The sequence below is a fragment of the Varanus komodoensis genome, unplaced genomic scaffold, assembly GCF_004798865.1.
Source record: "Varanus komodoensis strain SLA01 unplaced genomic scaffold, ASM479886v1 scaffold12, whole genome shotgun sequence".
Lineage (NCBI taxonomy): Eukaryota > Metazoa > Chordata > Lepidosauria > Squamata > Varanidae > Varanus > Varanus komodoensis.
In genome coordinates, this window is record NW_025335349.1 from 10,598,323 (window position 1) to 10,611,924 (window position 13,602).

Genomic DNA, 13,602 nt, shown 5'->3' on the forward strand with positions numbered 1-13,602 from the left:
GCTTTTGTGAAATAGTTGGAAATCAGAAATCTTTGCAGATCTACAGTAGATTATCCTTGCTGACTCCAGCGGATTTAGTTGAGAAGTGACAGGATCTGAGGCAGCTTCAGGGCTCCCTCTGCTGGCCAAGGACCAGCATAGCAGCCCTGGTAGTTGCAAGATTATTCTCCCAATGTACTGCAGTGCCAGGGCTCTCATGAGCACCACCTAGGAGTCCTGGGGGAAGAGTTATATATGAGAACTGGCTCTTTCCCGCAAAGCTGCCTTGGCAATGAAGGTCTCCAGACTTGCTGCAGTGTTCCTTGTTGGTTGTGACCTGGGCTCTTGAACCTTGCTCCTGCTCCTGGATCCCACCTGGTTTCCTGGCCACTGCTTGCTCTTACTCCTGCTCCAGCCCTCATGTTCCCCCTCCTGTCTGCATTGTCTCCTTGGTTTCCTGGCTCCTGGCTTGCTGGACCATGCTTTTGCCTCCTGGACTGGACTTACCTTGTTATCCTACTTCTGGCAATGGCCTTGGTTGATTACAATTTGGATTAGACTTTGAACTCTAGCCTGGTTGTCTGATTACTGGTGCCCATTTCAGTTAGCCAGCTGCCCACACCCTGGATGGTGACAAGAAGACATTACTGGGGTGGATTGCACTGGGCTACAGCTGTCATGAAGGTTTAATAATTAAATTCTTGCTGACGCTAAACCCCCAACTTTGAAGACGACTGTAGCCCTGCTTCTGAAGTTTCTCGTGCTTTTTAAGGCTATCTCTTCTGCCGTTTTCGTAAGAGTCATCCATAGAAAACACTGGGATATACACGTGCCGTGTTTTGGATATTCCACAAATATTCACAAAGGTCCCAGCACCTGGTCATCTGATGTTTGTCACCCTTCATTCCCTCAGAAGGGCCAACTAACCCTGCAAGTATCTTCAAATTCTGCCACAAAATAAAAAAAAGTTTCCTGAATGTCCCTTTAAAAACAAAATTGAAACAAAAATGTGCACAACGCAAACACCACTGCACCCCTTTGTGTGGCACGGGGCAAAAAATATTTCCTTCCAGTGGTCTAGTGTACTAGAAGATGTCAATCAGTGCTGGATAGGCATTATAAAACATTAAATAGCCATTTTAACTCTTTCCTGCAATAGTGATTGGGAAGCAGGGCACCTCAGATGTCTGCATCTTCACTTGGATTCAGCAGAAGCAGGTGGACTTCCAAGCTGAACTGGACCGTCTTCTGAAGCACTCGGGCAGGCTCTGGGGATACGCGCCTTCTTGTGGATGGTGCATTCCTTTATGGCTCACCTTCTGAGACTGTGCTGAAAGAGGACCAGCCTTGTTTCTATGCTGTCGGGCGGGGGTAGACCACATAGTACTGCTTGGCGTTAGTGCATCCTGTCACCTTTCTTGCCACCTGCAAAGGAGCCCTATTCTTCCCACTCAGAATTAAAGTGATGATACTTTTTCTTACCAGTAGTTAGATGGCTGTTGAATGGGTCTCTGTGGTCGATGCATGCTCAGGGTTCAAAGGGTGTTGAGTTTCCAACTCCACTTCTGCCTTGCATTCCATCTTTTGGGGAAATCAGTTGTCCTTCAGTGTACCTCACATGGCAGCCATTTTGTGATAGCACTTAGGAGGGTCCCTCAAACTGGCAAAAGGGCTTAGAGTCCCTTTGCTTGCCTATCCCAACTCTAGCTTATTCATGCTGAATTATTGTAATATACTCTGTAAGGTGTTGTCTTTAGAGATGATTCAGAATCTTCAAGTAGTATAAGCCATGTAAGGAATGATGGTATTAGGTGTTTGGATCATGTGACTTCTCTATCATACCAGTTGCAATGACTGCCAGTGCATTTCCTAACACAACTTAAAGTTTTGGTACCTGCTTTTAAGGCCCTAAATGGTTTGGATGCAGACTAGTCGAAAGATTGTCCTCATTTATAACAACATTTCCCAACTTAGAGGCAAATACTGGAGTCTCTGCTTATGTGCCCACCTGCGGGCACAATTAGATTGGTGGGCATGAAGGACAGGGGCTTATCAGTAGTGTTCCCAAACCTGTGAGACTCTTACACTGAGACCTCCTGTCCCCATCATTACGGGCCCTAAAAACATTATAGTGTGCCCTAAAACTTTTTTATTGATCTTGGACTATAATTAAATCAGGACTTTATTGGGTGCTATTGAAACCACTGTATTACCTGGTTTTAGTTATTCATTTTGGTGTTATTTTAAAATTTTTGCCTTATATTCTTATGTGGCATGATATGCTATTAAAGATAATGTCTCTGAGAGTTAGTTTTATCTTTCTAATCTCTTTGAGAAAGCAAAATATTTTCCAGCTTGGCCTTAAACTAGAAATAACTGGCTAATCATTAAAACAATATTTTAAAATGTTATTTTAATTTATTGTTGTAAGCCGCCCCGAGGCTTCGGCAAATGGGGCGGCATAAAAATGTTTTAATAAATAAATAAATAAATAAATAAATAATCATAGAGTCTCTCATTAGTCCTAACACCTCCTACAGTCTCTAAAACAAAATGTGCCTGTCTTTTGTATAGCTTCACACAACACAAAACTCCTTCTCTTCTCCTTTGTCCACCACTTTTACCTTCTGTGATCAGTTTGCAAGTTCCTTTTGCATTTGAACTTATTACCTGCTTTTAGAAACACTATTACTCTCAGGTGAGGTTTGCCCAACTTCCACCTATGTGTAGCCTATTACATGTGGATTTATAGTTTGCAAATTGTTTTGGGAGTTTATACTGTAAAAGTCAGATAGCTGTGAGCCACCCACTGTTTTAATTTCCCCACAATGCCCTGGTGTAGCATCATTACATCACTTTATGAAATGTAGTATGGAGCTGCTGAATTTCAGATAAAAACAAGACAAAGAAAAAGAAGTGGGTAGGTGGGACTAACAAGAATTCACCCTTGGTTGCTGAAATGGAACTTGCTTATGATGCTTTGCTGTTGATTGTCAAACAATGACTGGACCCAGCCATGCTAACAAATCGTGGCTTGTTACCACAGACAACCTGTGATGAGACCTTCTGTTTTGTTTTGGACTGTGAACTGTGGGTTGTTCACCATGGTTTGTTAATTCACCTGGATTCAGTGAACATGATAACCCATATGTCAACAACAATTGACAGGTGAATGACATCCCAAACCGACATACTGTATGCTTTCCCATTAGTTGTAACTCAAGCTGTCACTGACCCAGTGTCATGCAGTAGTTCGTGTTGGACTGGGACTTGTGAGATCCCGGTTCTAGTCCCTGCTCACGGGGTGGCATTGGGCTAGTCACTGACTCGCTGCCTGATCTACTCATAGGGTTGTTGTGAAGATGAAATGGAAAGGAAGCAGAGGAGCATGCGTGCCAGAGGGGTCTCTTGGCAGAGGACAACAGTAGGCTATAAACATAATAATACATAATAAAATTTGTCTTCAGTTGAAGCAGCTGCCAGCATCACAGATAAACTTCTAGGGTAATAGTGCATTTGCTACGTGACTCAATTTTCTAGGAAGAAATACTTGCTTCCATTTGTATATCCCACCTACCTTTCCTACTGATTAAAAAGCACCACTTTTGGTCTTTTTTTCATGGTGTTCCCCAAAATCTTGTAGTGGGATAGTGGGTGAAACAGTGCTGTGCTGGAACCAGCCAAAAATGCAGCAGAACAGCATTTATCTATTTATTTAAAGCTTTTCTAACCCGTCCACTACTGATGTCTCAGGATGGCTTACAACAGAGAAAGTTTTTGCTTGAGATAAAATCCATACTTTCTTTCTAGGATATCACTGTGTGTTTTCAGAAAGGATCAGCATCCTTCTGTGAAAAGATGCTTCATTTGCTCAATAATTTTATGAAATATGGAAATGCTTCCCAGGTGATTCTGCCAAAGGGTAAACCAGATGTTTAAATAATGATTGCTAAGTGTCCTGTGCTCTTATTCATGTGGAAACAGCTGCCACACCTGCACACAACGTGAAGAAAGCTTTCCTCTAAATGCAAATGTGCTATTTCTTTCCTCGGGTTTGATCCTGTGAGGTGCCATTCTGTGAAAGGCACGTCTAGCAATGAGTACAGAAGATTTTGTGGTGGAACAACATAGGAGCTTGCAGGTTTGCAAGGCAAGGCAGGATGTTATGTGGTGGGTGCAGGTAATCAATGCCACTGCCTCGGTCACCTCAGCCATTCGCAATGAGGTACGTAAAGGGGTGGAGAAAGGGTATGTTAGAGCTGACGGGAAGGATCTGAAAGTAACTCTTGGGTCATCGTAAGGGGCTTTTAGCCACCAAGGCTTCATCTCTGTCACTTCAGCTTCACACATCCAGAATCAAGAGCCTGAAGGAATCCAACTCCCACCCAATCTAAGCCCTGGCTCAGAAGATAGAATCCTCCTCACAGACCCTAAACAGAGGGATGAATGAGAGCTCAAATTTGGTGTGAAATCTTGGCAGATGTTTTTCCATCTCCTGCTGCTTCAGTACAACTCAATCAGTACCAATTCAATCTAATGCACAGATTTTGGATTTTTCAAAGGGAAGAAACAAGCTGCACAAATGAGATTGTGAAATTGTGAAAAAGAGATATTATTGCACTCTACAAGTACTTGATCGGCTGTCACCAAGAGGAAGGGCAGATGATCTTCTTGATCATCCCAGAGCGCAGGACACAGAATAATGTGCTCAAGTTACAGAAAAACCTATTCCACCTAGACACCAGGAAAAAAATCCTGATTGTTAGAGCAGTACAGCAATGGAGCCAATGGCCTAGCCAATGCCCTCCCACACTGGAGGCATTCAGGATGTAGCCAGGCAGGCATCTGTGAATCCTGACTTGGAGTCTGGCCTTGAGCAGGTGGTTGGACCTGATGGGCTTCTTGGCCCTTTCCAACTTTACTATGGCTATGGTATTTCCCATGTTGACTTGCCCACTAGGTATTCCTTTTGTAAATATGCTTCTGAGTTTTATCCTCTCCACAAATTACTTTAATGAAGGCAGCAGAGCCATATTCCCTATTTTTCAAAGAACTTGCCAATTTCATCCTTTACTTCTGTGTTCCTCTCACACAATCTTCCCTCAGGAGATGCTGAATAACCCAATCAGTATTTCCTCTTAAGAAGTAGTTGTGAGAATTGGCTCCCACAAAGAGATACCTGGTAACTAGAAGGAGCAGTTTTTCACCCTCTAGAATCCCTTTAGGGAGGTCTTGGCATAGATTCTCAGCTGTGATTTGATAAACGGGGCTCGGAGGCGCCCTGCGGCCACAAAGCAGCGGCCGCGGCCAGGAGGGAACGCCCCTCGGGCAGGAAACACCGATCCTGCGCTGCAAGAAAGACTTCCGCCCACCTCCAGCAGCACGCCGCTACATCGCGCTGGAGGAAAGAGCCGTCGCCGCGTGCAAGCAGATGCAAGCGGACGCGCGCTGCCACGACGTCGACGGAAGCCAGCTCCAGCGGCCAGCGCAGGCGCATGCGGTGCCGGAGCGCGTTGCCCGCCGCCCCAGGTGATCGGGCGTGCGCGGTGCGCGACGGGGTGGGACTCGGAGGAGCCCTGCGGCCACAAAGCAGCGGCCGCGGCAGAGGCCGGCGGCCAAAGGGGGGCGGCCAAAGGGGTCATCGCCGTTTGGGAGCCGTTCGGGGGATGAGAGGGGGGGCTGGGCTGGCCGAGGACTTTTGTTGAAATAGGCTTGCCTACCGCTGAATCTTAGGGAAGGGGAAGGATTTTTTTCCCCTCTTTTTCTTCTTCTTTTTATCTTTCTTTTTCTCCCCTTTCGAACTGCTTTATAATTTTACCCAGCTTTAATCAGTGCTTTTGAGTCATCCCTGGCCATGTCGACGTTCATATATCCTGGGGAACACATGGGCGCTGCCATTGGCGTGGTCACGGGCAATGGTCGTTACAGCAATAGGGGCTTAACATGTCCACGTAGAAGAAGGATGGACAGATGACTGACACCTGTCCCTCCTTCTGGTTCTGCCCCCAACCAGAGGGCGCCAGGTAGCCTTGTCAACCACCCCTCGGGCCTGACGGTGCTGCTGCTCAATGCCAGGTTGGTCAATCATAAATCTTCCCTCATCCATGACTTGATTGTGGATGAGGGGGCCGACCTGGCTTGCATAACGGAGACCTGGACAGGAGAGGGAGGGGATGTTGCCCTCTCCCAATTGTGCCCACCCGGGTATCTGGTTCAACACTGTTCACGCCCAGAAGGGAGGGGAGGGGGAGTCGCGTTGGTTTACCGAGCCTCCATCTCTCTCACGGGTCTTCCGGTCCCTTCGAGACCAGGGCTGGAATGCCTCTACTTGGTGTTGGGCGAACGAGACAGATTGGGGATTCTGTTGGTGTACCGTGCACCCTTCTGCCCAGCAGTCTCCCTATCTGAGCTGACAGAGACCATCTCGGACCTGGTGTTGAGGACCCCCAGGATGTTGGTCCTGGGGGACTTCAATCTGCATGCCGAGTCTGGACTGACCGGGGCGGCTCAGGACTTCATGGCCTCTATGACGGCCATGGGCCTGTCTCAACACGTCATTGGCCCGACCCATGAACGTGGACACACTCTGGACCTGGTTTTCTCGACGGGGCAGGAAGAGGATGACCTGAGGGTGAGGAATTTATGTTTGACTCCCCTGTCATGGTCAGATCACTTCCTGGTGAGGTTTGTGCTCGAGAGCGGCCTCTCCCTCTATAAGAGTGCGGACCCGATTGTATGGGCCCACCCCCGGATCCGGATGGATTCCTGAAGGCCCTGGTGGAGTTTCCGGCTGACAAGACTGGTGCTCCTGTTGAGGCTCTGGTCGAACTGTGGAACGGAGAGATGACCAGGGCTGTGGACACGATCGCTCCTAAGCGTTCTCTCCCACCGGGCAGAGTCTTGCCCTTCCCCTTGGTATACACCTGAATTGTGGGCGATGAAGCAGGTTGGGAGACAACTAGAGTGTAGGTAGAGGAAATCACGGGATGAATCTGACCGAACACACTTGAGAGCCCACTATTGGGTCTATGCTGTGGCGGTGAAGGCGGCGAAAAAGAAGTTTTTTTCCGCTTCCATTGCCTCCTCACAATGCCGCCCGGCGGCACTTTTTCAAGTGGTACAAGGCCTGGTTTGCCCGGGTCCTAAGGAAGATCTGATGCCACCCTCAAAGGCCCGCTATGACGACTTTGCCAGGCATTTCAGGGAGAAAATCGCTCAGATTCGTCACGAGCTGGACTCCACTAATGAATCAGAGGTTTCTGGGGAGACGCCAACGCTACCGTCTGGTCCAAAATTATTGGAGGAATTTCAATTATTGCGGCCCGATGATGTGGAGAAGGTGCTTGGACGAGTACGTCCCACCACTTGCCTATTGGATCCTTGCCCGTCTTGGTTAATAAATAACTCCAAGCACGGGATTGGGACCTGGATCTTGGAAGTGGTTAACGCTTCTCTGAGGAAGGGTCGAGTGCCTGCCCCTTTAAAGGAGGCGGTAATACGACCGGTCCTGAAGAAAGCGTCACTGGATCCAGAGATGACCACTAACTATAGACCTGTGGCCAACATCCCGTTTCTGGGCAAGGTGTTGGAGCGAGTGGTGGCAGGACAACTCTAAGCACTCTTGGATGAAACTGATTATCTGGATCCTTTTCAGTCCAGCTTCAGACCCGGGTACGGTACTGAATCTGCCTTGGTCGCCCTGTACAATGACCTGTGCAGGGAGAAGTACAGGGGGAGTGCATCCCTGTTGGTTCTTCTGGACCTCTCGGCGGCTTTCGATACCATCGACCATGGTATCCTTCTGGATAGGCTAGTGAGATTGGGGGTCGGAGGCACTGCTTTGCAGTGGTTCCACTCCTATCTCAATGGTCGATTCCAGAAGGTAGTGCTGGGGGACTATGTCTCTGTGCCATGGCAGCTATGCCATGGAGTTCCACAGGGCTCCATTCTATCCCCTTTGCTATTTAACATCTATATGAAACCGCTGGGAGAGGTCATCAGGAGGTGTGGGCTGCGGAATCATCAATACGCTGATGATACCCAGCTCTACCTCTCGTTTTCCACTAATCCAGGTGAGGCAGTGGCTGTACTGAACCGGAGCTTGGCCGAGGTAATGGAATGGATGAGGGCCAATAAACTGAAGCTCAATCCAGACAAGACGGAGGTCCTGTTGGTTGGCGGATCGGGCTTCGGAGAGGGTGGATTTGACCTGGTCCTGAATGGTGCAACACTCCCTCTTAGGGACAAGGTCCGCAGCTTAGGAGTACTCCTCGACCCGGAGCTTTCTTTGGAAGCTCAGGTGACAGCGGTGGCGAGGAGCGCCTTCCTTCAGCTTCGGCTGATTAATCAGCTGCGCCCCTACCTGGAGTACGACTGCCTGGCGACGGTGACACATGCGCTGGTAACTTCCCTCCTAGACTTCTGTAACGCGCTTTACGTGGGGCTTCCCCTGAAGATGGTCCGAACACTTCAATTGGTGCAAAATAGAGCTGCCAGGTTGCTGACGGGGATGGGGCATTATGCTCACATGACTCCAGTCCTCCATCAGCTTCACTGGCTTCCCATTGAAGCCCGGGCCCAATTCAAGGTGTTGGTGATGACCTATAAAGCCCTAAAAGGCTTGGGTCCTGGCTACCTGAACGAGCGCTTACGTCCGTATATGCCCGACCGCCCCTTGAGATCTGCGGGAGAGTTCCTTCTCCGGGAACCCTCCATGAAAGAAATTAGGAGAGTAAGTACTCGGAGGAGGGCTTTCTCTGTGGTGGCGCCCAACCTATGGAATTCACTCCCCAAAGAGGTCCGCCTGGCACCGTCGTTACTGGTTTTTCGGTGCCAGGTAAAGACCTTTTTATTTAAACATCATTTTAATTGTTAAAATATATGATCTGGCCAGGGCAACTTCTTCTTCCTTCTCTTTTCTCCTCCTATATTCTGTATTTACTTATTTTATACTGTTAATCTTAATTTTATATTATTATGTTTGTATCTCAGTGTATTTTTTGTATTTTTGTATTTAGTGGTAATTTATTATGTTCTATTGTATTTCAATGTATTTTATTGTGTTGTAAGCTGCCCCGAGGCTTCAGCAAGGGGCGGCATAGAAATGCTATAATAATAATAATAATAATAATAATAATAATAATAATAATAATAATAATAATAATCTGAAGGAGATGGACATATAGCTACTCCAGCTTTACCACTGGAACTGAATCCACCTTAAACTGCACAAGCAATCTATAGTTATCAGTAGCTGTCACTACTTCAAAGAGATATAGGCAGCAATCTTACGCATACTTACCTGGGAGTAAGTGCCCTGACCTTAATGGGAGTCACTTCCAAGTAGATTGCATGATTGCCGTAGCAGTGTTAATCTACTCTGAATGGGTACATCATGAATTACATTTGCAACATTTCATTTATATTACTGCAACATGTTGTAGGGCACCCTACCATTAAGGACTATTCAAGGTTTATAGCTAAAATACTCTAGCATGCTTGTTAATTGGGAGTAGGAATATAGGACACTTCTTGCCACTTCTTGAACAGTTACAGTGGCTGCTTGCCCATTTCTGGTTTCAGTATCTAAATCCCTGAATAATATGCAGCCAAATTTTTTGAGAACTGCCTGCTCCCCCATGAATCTGTCTGAGTGTTAAAGTCTGCCTCTGAGGCCTTGAAGTGAGGTGAATGATGGCAGGGCCTTTTCTGTAATGGCACCCCAGCCTTGAAATTCCCTTCTCTATGAGACACACTTTCCTTTCTTGCTGGCACCAGATTTGAAATGCCTGATGGCAGTTTAGACACTGGCATTTTTTTCTAGTTATTGTGCAGCTGTGTTTTGCTTTATTGTGATTTCTATGACCCATTGTGTTTAAATTGTTGTGACTTTATTATTTTATTATAAGCCTGTCTGAAACCATTGCCAAAGAGTGGCCTATAAATGTTCTACATAAAAAATCACCGCTGTCAATCTTCCAGACTCTAGCTTCCCTATACCCCTAAAGGGTCATTATATTATTTTTCTCAGTAATTTAGATAAAAGGACAAAGACATGAGTAGAGATACAAAAACATAGTTTCAGTTATTTGTTTACATTTTACACTTCATAACACAAAACCATAAAATGCAGAAAGATAAAATAGAGCAGTTTAAAAGTTTAGAACAGTAATATAAAAGAAAAGAATCAAAATAAACCCTAGCAGCAATGTAAAAATTTTAAATACTGTAACATTTAAAACATATTTAAAATGACAGAAACTGAAAGACTAGAATGCTTGGGAAGAGTAAGAAAGTGCTGAAAACAACAGAGCAGAACTCAGTGATTCACTTAACCAAGGAGTTATTAAAAACACAAGAATATAGGATTGTATTATATGAAATAAAAAGAACAAAATGGCTTTAGTAATCATACATTTGACCTGGCTAGTGGAATAGGCAGATGCGTCATATCTGACTTGGCTCTGGAACATCCTTGGCAAAAGTCAATAGCTGTGAGTCAGAATTTCAAAGCCTCTCCTGCATGGAAGAGAAGGCACACAGCTTCCTTGACCCCAGACGGTAGACCTCTTAGACAAGACTGAAGAACCTAAGAAGAAACTGCTTAATCATACCAAAGCCCCATCTAGACCTATTCTGGTTTCCCACAGAGGCTACCAGAGATCTCTTGGAAGTAGGTCATGAAGACAGGAAACATTCCCCATTGTGCCTGAATCTGACAACTGGGGTTTAGTTCAATACTGCCTCTAGAGCCTGCAGATTTCTTATAACTGTCCCAAAAATTAACCATTGGGAGTTGTGGCCCAAAACTTCTGGAGAGCATAGGGTGAGGAAGACTCTTCAGATCCCTTTTCAGAGCCACCTAAATGAGTTGCCATCACCAAACGTTGCAGCAGAAATATTTCCAAATTTTTAATGAATGCTTCCTTTTTGCCTTTCCTCTCCTGTATATTTATAGGAGGTTTCTAGGAAAAGCAAAAGGCAACCTCCTTTGGCCCCTAAACTTCTACTTTGAGGGATTGGAGGATCTTCAGGAAAAGCATGAGAAGGGACATGGACAAAAATCTCCCCTAAATCTCCTTCTTCTTTCATGCTTTCTATGTGGCTGCATGCTCAGGGGAGATCACAAGGACAACTCCCACATGCCTTTCCCCCCATGATCCCCTAACACCAGGCATGAGTAGGCTTCTGTTCGGGAAGTGCTTCTGTTATTTCATTTGCCAAACACCATGTCTGTGCACTTTCCATCTCAACCAATAATGGCCGACCAATATATATCAGCTTCCGCATCAACATGCTCTCATGCTACATACAGCATTCACATGTGCTTTCTGCGACACTTTCCCTCACGGTCAGCCTCTGCTCCTCAGCAACATGTGGCCAGCTTGCCTTTGCAACTCCAAAAACTACCTCCCATCCACCCCCCTGCATTCACACGACATATTCAGAACGCTTTCATTTCACCTTTATCAGTCATGATTGCTCTGAGGAATCTTGGGGACCATAGCTTGTCAAGGGTCCTGCGTGTCATTAATGGACACCTATTCCTCACACAGGGAGGTAGTTTCCCCAGAAAGAGGGACTGACTGATAAACTGTTCTGGGAATTGTAGCTCTGTGAGGCCAGTAAATATCTTCTAGCAACTCTTAGCCCCAAAATTATTAGGGAGAAATAATGGCTGAAGTGGAATGAAGATATCGTAACAGGAGCATATCCACTGGAATCAATGGGAAAAATCAGCCACAACTTCCTTAAGTTCCTCTTAGTTCAGTTAGGCTACTTTATGCGTGATTCAACATGGATCCAATGAGAGTACGATAAAAGATTATTGGATATTTTGAGAAGCTGGAGCCCCTGCACTCTGGATTCTGGACTCATAGAGGATCTCCCACATGCATGCACACACACAGCCAGTGGTTGCAGAGGCTACAGAAAATTAAAGGAAACCAAGCAGTGATTGTCAATCCAGACTGCTGCTCTTGGGAGTGTGTAATGACATGTATTTCTATAAATGTGGGGAATTAGTGCCTGAATTTCCATTTTTCCTCTTCCCTCCCAGTCATTTTTTCCTTGTATGTCATGTTTTTAGAGAGTAAGTCTGTGGACAGGGAATCCCTTATTAATGCTGCATAAGCCACTCTGGGAGCTTTCTGGCTGGAGAGCAGGGTATGAATGTAATTTTTAAAAAGCATTGATTCATAATAAATAAGATAATAAAAATAACTTCCAGAAGCTGTCATTGCTTCACCTCAAAAAAAGATACCCTCATCTTTCATTCATCTTGAACAGAAATTCAAACAAACTGACAAAGTTTATTTTTATTGTATAATCATAGGCTGTATAATCTTGGAAACAGGTCTGGCTTTGATGGGGGCATGGCTTTGAGGTGTGTCTCGGACTATCATGAAGGGATCCCCCTCTTCTAAAATTGCCACTACACCACTGACTATTACTGATCAGAAATAGGGTTGATTTGGCTGATTATTTGCAATATCTATGCTTTAGCATGGTCAATTCCTAACACTCCAAATACTGTTTTTCAGTGAAAAGACGTGCCCTCTTGATTTGCAAATAATGGAAGAGATACATGGGGCCTTTGCCGATTGTTTTTTATGTGCCACCCCCCCCCCCATGTGCTGCTAGTATAACTTGATTCATATTCTCAGAGAGTTTGCAGTAGCACCTTGTTAAAACTTGAGAAAGTTGGTTTCAAGTCAGCCCCTTTTTGAATAATTCATAGTAAATCACTTATGATGACAGAAAATCAAAATATTTCCTGACCAGGAGGGGGATTGGCTTGTTTATTGCCCCAACAAAATGTTCTATTTCAGACTCAGATAAATTGCATTGCTAATTAATCGGAACGTGCCCATCCCCCATCCCTTGCACATAGTCTGCAATGCTCCTTGCTCTGCTGTTTAAGGAAGCTGGCTGGCTAAGGGATCATGCTGGATTACTCTCATATTCACTTTTAATTAACATTTGGAGGAAATCTGATAACAATGGAAGAAAAGGCTGCAATTATTTGAGCTGCTGAGCTGTTTAGCTCCTAATCTAGCATAGCTGGGTTGAGATTCAATTAAAGTCTATATAAATGCTTGTGGAAAGAGCCAGGTCACTCTTCTTGCTTCAAAATTGCAGGGGCACAGGGAAGCATGTTTGCCCTTTGATTAGACGTGGACTGTTTCAGTGGTAACAAAAGCATGGGTGTTTGGAAAGGAATATCTTTTTAAAAAGAACCTAAACACTAAAATAGGAGAAATCACAGGAAAGCCATGCAAAATAAACCAGTGGTCTCTAAGGTAACCTAGCCCAAGGGGAATTAACTTGGCAAGAAAATAAAAGGATTGAGGGTAATGGTATTCATCTCTTCAAGGCCACACACACACACACACACACACACACACAGCATCCTCTGTTTTTTCACATCTCTGTTAAAGCAACTCCACTTGCAGCATAAGGAAAAGGTTATTGCATACAGAGCTGGGCCTTTAAAAATTCTTGAATTCTGGCTAGAGAAGCTGGGGAAATTTTTCCAACAGTTTCTCACAGATAGGACGTACCAGAGGCAGGGGTTGTAGCACGGTGCCTTGCTTGCTTGTCTTGGCCTTCTTTATTTCGTTT